General features: G+C 39.7%; 1 pseudogene across 1 annotated transcript; it reads left to right on the forward strand.

The window, feature by feature from the left end:
- Nucleotides 1-3191: 3191 nt before the first annotated feature.
- Pou5f1-rs6 (POU domain, class 5, transcription factor 1, related sequence 6) lies at nt 3192-3920 on the forward strand (annotated as a pseudogene). The gene has a single exon (NR_144493.1). The product of NR_144493.1 is annotated as a POU domain, class 5, transcription factor 1, related sequence 6 (transcript).
- The last annotated feature ends 4643 nt before the right edge of the window (nt 3921-8563 follow it).

Raw genomic sequence — 8563 nt, forward strand, 5'->3', positions numbered from 1 at the left:
ACATTAAGATGTAAACACGGATGAAAGCAGGAAAAATGAGATGATTCTCATGTTTTACAGGCACTTCTTGTCTATTCTATTGACTGGTCCTATATATGCTGATTCACATTTCTGAAATATACAAGCAGGATGTCTTAGCATCCTATTGCTGTGATCAAATACCATCACCAAAAATGACTTGAGGAGGAAAGACTTAATTCTGTCCCACTCTTGAAGGGAATTTGGGTAATGAACTTAAGGCAGGAACCTGGAGACAGGAAGTGATATAAAGACCCATGAAGAGAGATGCTTGCCAGCTTCCTCCTCCAGCTCATATTCAGCTTTCATTCTTATTCACCCCAGGACCATCTGTAGAAGGTTGGTAATACATACAGTGAGCTGGGTTCTCCCAGATCAATAATTACTCAAGGAAAGCCCCCACAGGTTTGCCTACAGGCTAATCTATCTTCTCAATTAAGGCCCCTCTAATGACTCTAGCTTGTATTAAGTTGACAAAAAGTTGACCAGGACACTGAATATGGTGGGAGTGGGTGAGTGGGTGCTTGAATATTCATTACTGAAAGAATGGATGGCTATGTTCCCCAGTAGGTCAGTGATTAAAGCCAGCAAGTGGAGGGTGGAGCTTCAGAGTTTAGTGTAAATTACAGCTTATATCCAGGCTATTACTTATTGGTGTTGAACTTCTCAGATATTGTGTTCCTTCCACTTTGCGATTGTGATAATTTGATTTGTTATTGTGATAATAATTTGTTTTGAATTATTATGAGAAAAAAAGATGCTCTAGAAATGTCTTGACATTTCTAGTGGGTGACTAAAATGAGAATTATCAATGTTATTAGCTGTTACTTCCTATGAAATTCTCTAAAAATTAATATTTCATCTGGATTACAGTAGGAGATGGATCCAGGAGACCTGAAGGATGGGAACAATCAGTGTGTTAACCATTGTACTGGAGACATAAGGGCTTTCTCCTTAAATCACAATGAGCGGACTGCATTAACTAATTGTGATGTTTTGAAGAATTTTAAAAGACATGGTTAATCTACTAAGGGCTAGTGTGATAGGAATTAACTTTAAATTAGTGTCAAATCATAGAACTTCTTACTTCAGTAAGTGAAATATTAAAGCTAGAAATATTTTGCATCTAATTTGTCAGCATATCTTTCATTCTTATTTTGATCTCTTTTATGTTCATCTCTCAAACAAAGCAACTGGATTTTGAGCATAAGTGGGGTTAAGCTTCATGAAAATGCTCATGTTATTGGTGGAAACACTGTAATTGCTAAGCTCATTGCTTGATTGGTTTTCCTTCACCAGAGCTGTGGATATATTAGCTTCCAATATAGTACATACTGATGGACACATCTCTTCTCTAAATATAGATTCTCCTGCTTCACACACAAAATAATAGGTTGTTGGGGTTAGGGAAGTAGCCCCAAAACATGTCAATACAATACAGAGGGACTATCTCTAAATTTAGTAGGTTTATAAAAGAGAATTAAGAAACCAAATACTTTCAACCAATAACTCTGAAAATAAAAGTAAAACAATACCTCCAGGAGACCAAATCCACAGATAAGAATCCATGTTTATCTGGTTATCCTCATCTGAAGTCCTGGCTTATATCATGATACTGCGCAGCTATGAGATTGGTACCTATCACATATGTGTAGAGCTAGGATTAGGAAAGACTGTTGTAAAACCTGGGATTCTTGAGAGCTAATGAAGAACATGAGCTACTCCTTTCTCCAGGGGCCTATGAAAGGTTGAGAGTTACAGAGGACATATTTCCAAAACTGCACCTCGAACCACTTCTCTTCAGAAAACTAAAGAATTTCCCTGTTAAACAAAGGTGGTAATCATTGTTGGATTTTCCTCAGTGGCAATTAACAATGTTAATTTGCATATGTCATCATCTCACATCCCCAGCATTCTTATGCTCACTAAACATCAATCAGTTCAGCTCTTCTTATCCAGTTTACTAAATCTAGTTGATGGTTTTGTTTGTTTGCACTCTCAGCAGCATGTTTCAGATAGACCCATTTCTTTCTTTTAAACTCTCCTTCCTTTGATTTCCCTAGACCCCTTTAGCCCTTTATTCCTGTTCCTTGGTGGCATCTAACTGCAGTGCACTAGCATGCTATATATGACCAGGACCAGCTCATCATTGATATAGGGAGACCGTCACAGAACAACATGTCTGGACACCCTTTAGGTGTGCTTATCTTATCTTACTACCTTATCTGATCCCCCAGAAAGGCCTACCAAATATTTGGTTCATTAGCCATCCTGGGATCTCAGGAATGAGAATTGTATTCCAACTCTCAGATACCCTGGCTCATCAGTGGTTTTCAAGGTTCTTTGCTCCTGGTTACAGCTCTATAAACCTCCTAGATTTGGGCCAGTACCTGTGGCATAGGTGTTCATCAATACCAGTGGACTAAATGGGCAGGAACTCCCACTGGATATTTTCAACTGTTGTATAATCCATTCTCAGATTCACCCTATTCTCTTCTTCCCCTTAGCTGTATCCAGCAATAGTAATTAACACTGAAAACTGCTATTAGGATCCAAGTCCTGGAGATTAAAGTAAGCCTGCTTGTGATCACGAATATCAGGCAGGACTCCAGCTCACATTTGGGGACTTTTTTCATCCAATAGTCTGAATCATAGATTAGGCCTTTATTTAGTGCTCATTTAGTCAGCTACTGCCTATGCTACTTTTGCTTAAGATCAGTAAAGCAGTGTGGATTTTCAGCTTGTCCATGTCTTCTATACCTAGTAAATCCAAACACTAGGTTCCATCCTTCCACTCTGACCCAAACCCACCTGAAGCCCAAACTCCACTGACTCTGTCATGGACCTTACCTGATTCCACTCACCTACTGCTTAGCTATTAGCCGCATCAAACTTTACGAAACCCACATAGAGTCCCACAGTTCTTCTGTTCTCTCACACCTTTGCAAAAGTCAGCTCTTACCTGTATTCAGAAAATACAGTTCTTGTCACTATCAGTCACTCTTGCCAGCACGGCCCTACAGCTTGGGAGTTGCCTGTCACACTGTAATCCCTCCCTTGGATTCCGGAGACATGCATGTGATCAGCCACTATTACTCACTTCTGGCACCTGGTTGCTGGGGTTTTGAAGGATCTTACCAGTATCATCTTCTGTCTACTAGCTTTGGGTGCCCAGGTGTTCAGCCAGACAACCATTTGTCGCTTTGAGGCCCTGCAGCATGTGTAAGCTGCGGCCCCTTCTGAAGAAGTTGGTGGAGGAAGCCACCAACAAGGAGAGAACCCTTAGGAAATATGCAAATCGGAGGCCCTGGTGCAGGCTGGGAGGAGAACTCCTCCAGCATTGAGAACAATGTGAGGTGGAGCTTGGAGAACGTGTTTCTGAAGTGCCCGAAGTCCTCCCTGCAGCAGATCACTAGCATCGCCAAGCAGCTTGGGCTGGTGAAGGATGTGGTTCGAGTATGGTTCTGTAACTGGCACCAGAACGGCAAAAGATCAAGCACTGAATATTCCCAACCAGAAGAGTTTGAGATACAGGGACACCTTTACTGGGGGGTTGGGGTGGGCGTGGGGGCTGTATCCTTTCCTCTGCCCCAGGTCCCCACATTGGCACCCCAGGCTATGGGAGACCCCACTTCACCACACTCTACTCAGTCCCTTTTCCTGTGGGCGAGGCCTTTCCCTCTGTTCCTGTCACTACCCTGGCTCTCCCATGCATTCAGACTGAGGCACCAGCACTCCCTGGGGATGATGTGAACTAAGGCAAGGAAGGGAGGTAGACAAGAGAACCCGGAGCTTTGGGGTTAAATTCTTTTATTGAGGAGGGATTAAAAGCACAACAGGGGTGGGCATGGGATAAGAAGTCCAGTGATGCTGTTGATCAGGAGCTCGTCCATCACTCATCATTTTTATTCTTAAATAAAGACTAGAAGGGACGGACGGACAGACGGACACACACACACACATACACACACACACACACACACACACACAAGAAAAACATGGCCACCCTCTGTCCACTATTGAAGACATTACCAGAGCAGAGCTACCACTGTTTGGACCTCTAAAGAGAAATACTTACTTAAGATAGTAAGCTAAAGTGTAGAGGTTTCATTGCAGGTGTATTACTTGGAGTTGGGTAACCCACAGTTCCTTATTCTCTGTAGTTTGACCTGTTGTAAATCTTTGTGATTGTCTTTGTTGTACAAAGATGCTAGAGTAATGGGGATGAAAGTAATAGTTATCTATGGTTGTAAGGAGAGGCTTTTAGAACACAGATTGTATTAGTTTAAGAAATGTCAGTAGTAAGTTCTTTTTGAGGGAAGTTGACCTCTTAAGACAGCCAAGAGAAATTATGTAGGTTTATTGTACCAGACAAGATTTCCTTTCCACTGAATTTGTCTTAAGCCCAATAAGACACCCCAGTTACTGCCAAGATAAACATGACCAAACCATCTGTTTGTGGATGTGAGGTCAGAAGAGGGTATGAGAACTTTCAGAGCCAGAGTTATGGGTGTTGAAAGGACTCTGAGTTTGTTAAATGGATAGTAGAATATGAACTTTGGGTTCAGGGTTGTACAGAGAATGCTCTCAACAGCTAAGGCTTTCGCAAGCCTCAGGCTGCTGACATTTTGAGTGGCAATATTAGAGTTTGCTTTGCCTTCACCTATGGAAAAAGACTGATCTTGAAGTTCATCTGCACATGGCACAAGGTCAGGACCTTGAAAATCTGAAAATACCCATTATTCTATATCACACAAGGTCAGGCCCTAGCACCAGCCAAAGGGAGACTTGAGGATGTGGTGTTTATGTGAGTCTGGAAGCTCATACAGAACTACACATTCTTTAATATCAAACTGAAGGCTCTGAACACAAATTTAACTGAAAATATAAATTATTTTTATGCTCATAAATACTGAGAAAATTTAAATATATTATGATTATGAACACATAAAAGTAAATAAAAGAAAAATATACAATAAGTAGGTTTAGATACTATAGGGATTTCCTACCTATATTTATCATTTTCAAATATGTAACAAATAAAAATGGTGCATTATTAATATTTCCCTTCTTCTAAGTCTGTCTTGATGTATTTTATACTTATTTTCATATCCTACTGCTCTCCCTTAATACCTAATTTTTCTTCTGTATTTTCTTTGATATAAGACTACATTGTAAAACATTATTTTGAAATATCATGTTATGTAAAAAATTATTTTAAACTACGGTGGGCTGCATCATAGAAATTTTGATTACTGTGATAAAACATCATGACCAAAAGCAACTTGGGGATGAAAGGTTTCATTCCATTGTACAGGTTGTAGTCCACTATCCATGCAAGCCAGTAAGGATTTGGAGGCAGCAGCTGGTGGAGCAGCCTTGGAGAAGTGTGCTTGATCAGCATGTTCTCTAATAACACTCAGGACTACCAGCCCAGGGATGGCATCACCCATGATAAGCTGGCCCCTCTGCCATCATTCACTCATCTTAAAAATACCCTATAGGCCTATCTATAGCCTCTGGAGGCAATTTCTCCATGAGGTTCCCTCCTCTGAGAAGGCCTAACTTGTGTCAAGTTGATGTAAAACTAGCCAGCTACTACACATAAGTAGAAATTGCATTAGTAATGTAGTTTACTGAGAAGGATGGGACTTTCTCTAAGATTCTCAATAAACTTTAGTGTCATATCAAACTTCTCCTTGGACTTTTAAAATGAGTATTAACTATTACTTTTCTTGGCTGTACTTTGTACATATAAAGATACTTTGAAAGGGTTAGAAGTAAAATCTTATCCCAGATAAATGTTTTCCAGCATAAAGATGACCAAGTGCTGTGATCTTACCACACATTGTATCATTTTAATGAAACCTTTGGAGCGCAGACTCATGGTACACAGCCAATATAAAAAAGATCCACTCTGTAATCAGATTGGTACAGGTAGTTCTCAATTTCTTGGCAAGTGGCTAAATTAGACCTACTTTACCAAAAGAGGATTGCTACACCCATCATTCTTTGAGAGATATACAAGCACCAACCGCCCTTCTATCTTCATTCCAGGCTGTCTCCAGTGGGACACATTTCACCTTAGAGTTCAATAAATGACCACAATCTAGATGGGTGGGGGTGGACGAGGACCTTTGATTTTGTAAATGGGAAGAAAGTAAGAAAGAGGTGGTCCCAGCTGCAGCAGGGTGGAAATTATGTGAGTTGATTCCTGGACTAATTTCCCCTCCTGTTGTGTTTACACATTACATAAGGAAGTGTGCCACATATTTTAAAACTGCATGAAAATAAGGAGGTGTTCTGGAATCAGTTGCTGATAATAGTTGTCTGGTCTCCAAGGGTAGACAAAGCCTGGGGTCAAATGCTGGATCTAAAACTTAGCAACATGTGCAAGCTGATTCACCTTGAAATTCTAAAATAGACAATAATAATAAAGTCACTCTCATATAGTGGTTAGTCATTTGGAGATATAAGTATAAACATTTACATCTGTTATAGTATAAACATATTTTAATGCCAGCTAACCACAGGATTAGCATTCGTGCAGTGAAAATTGCCATTCGAAGAAATGAGATCCCACTGACAGGGTTATTTTATCCTAACAGTCAGAACAGGATCCCAGGCAGAAGGGTGGCAGGAAGTCCCTAGGGAGGTGATAGTTGGCAGGCTAGACTACTGTTCAGGAGACATTCATTAGCCTAAGCACTGAGGATGGTCTGTATTTTATGTATGTGTTGGAGAAGAGGAGATCAAAAGCTTTGGCGATGATTAGTTTTTCAAGTTGTATTTGTAAAAATTCTCGCAGGTTTTGGAGTCTGTTCTAATCCTCTTTGATATAGAAGCCCCATAGTAACTCCTCCCCTCTCTCCTTTCTGTTCTTTTTTTCTTTTTTTTATAAAAGAAAGTCATAGTTGTATTGGTTTAAGTTACACATAATACACGAGAGCTACTTTAATAATCCCAACAGATATTGCAAGCACCATCCTGTCTCTCCAGGGCAGGACCTCATTTTTGAATTATGTACCTGCTCAATGAATCATGTTGAGACACATCCTTTCCTTCTTTCACTCCATTTCTGATTCAAAATCATTTTATGCTATTTGTACCAAGTATTGGACATAATAAATGTAACTATGTCATTGAATTTCTACCAGAGCACAAGGAGGAAACCTAGGAGGAAGCCGCGCCAAGTCAGGTAGTTTTACAGAATGACCTAATGGTCTTCCAGCCTCAGCTCCAGGGACTTAGTGATGTGTCCATTATAGAGTCCATGAAGGAATTATCACTATTTTAAACCTCAAAATTTCCATGGCTTATTATTTCCTAGTCTTTCCTGATATAATTACCCAAGATACCCTTATAATTTTATGGTACCATCACTTTCCTAGGATCACTGCCCAAGATGTAGGCTTACCTTGCTAGAAATAGACAGGCTCAGTAAGTTGCTTCAAAGCTCAGACTTTGCTTGTGTGTGTTCCCGTCAGCCTCCTGCTCCTCTCCTTCCAAACCAAAAACAACTCTATTGTGTCACTTTCCCAAAACCGCATTTTTGCAGCAAGCTCTGGCAAATTAGATAATTACTAAGGAAAACAACGCAGTGCCTAACATGATGCATTAATACTGTCTAATGCTATTGAACTGAACGACAGGAGAGGCACTCTGTTCTTCCTTGCTTGGCAGATGATTACTCTTCGCTGCAGCAATACTTCATGTGCATACTTCCAAGAAGACTCATGAATGCAAAGGTTCATTAAGGGAATGAGAGAATCGATTGTAAAATGGAAAAGGCCGGGTGGGGTCATATTTCAAAGAGATGAATATGGTACACTCCATTATGTTGTAATCAGCTGCTCTCTTTCATTCCACAAACTGTAATAGTTTATTCTAATTTTTAAAACTGGAAAAACAGTATCTATAGCCTTCTGACTGCCTTTATCCTAAAGCCAGGAAAGGAGTCCCATAGATGTGAATATCTTTAGCCTATGGGAACCCTTGGCGCCTACCAAACCTCACATTACTGACCATTTTTCTCCTTAATAAGAAAAACATTCAAAGGCTACTATTATTGCTGCCCTGGCAAACTGCACTTAATAAATGGGACTTGCCCTGTACATGACACTTCCAGCATCAATCAAGAATGAATTTTATTTCAATTTATTATGGTTGCTGTCCAAATGAAAAAATGCTTATATCGTAAAAATGTCTTACAATATAAATGTGCCAATGATGTAATCACAGATTTCGGGCAAAAAAAAAAAATCCTGATTTGACTTAAATATTTGCCCATCCTTTCTCCTAAATTTTTCATTGAAGTTAAACATAACAAAATAATAGTACCATTAAGAGGTGATGTTGTTACGAAACAGAAGTCACACGTTAAATATTTTATATCTTTATGAGGGAGCTTTATTATATTTCCCTCTTTAAGAAGCGAGTTGATATCTCCAAATGATCTGGATAAATGACTTTAATTTCACTTTCATTGAAGGCTCATCTGCAATTTTTTTTTAAGCCAGGAAATGTCCATTCATCAGTAGTTCAG

The sequence above is a fragment of the Mus musculus genome, chromosome 14 (assembly GCF_000001635.26).
Source record: "Mus musculus strain C57BL/6J chromosome 14, GRCm38.p6 C57BL/6J".
Lineage (NCBI taxonomy): Eukaryota > Metazoa > Chordata > Mammalia > Rodentia > Muridae > Mus > Mus musculus.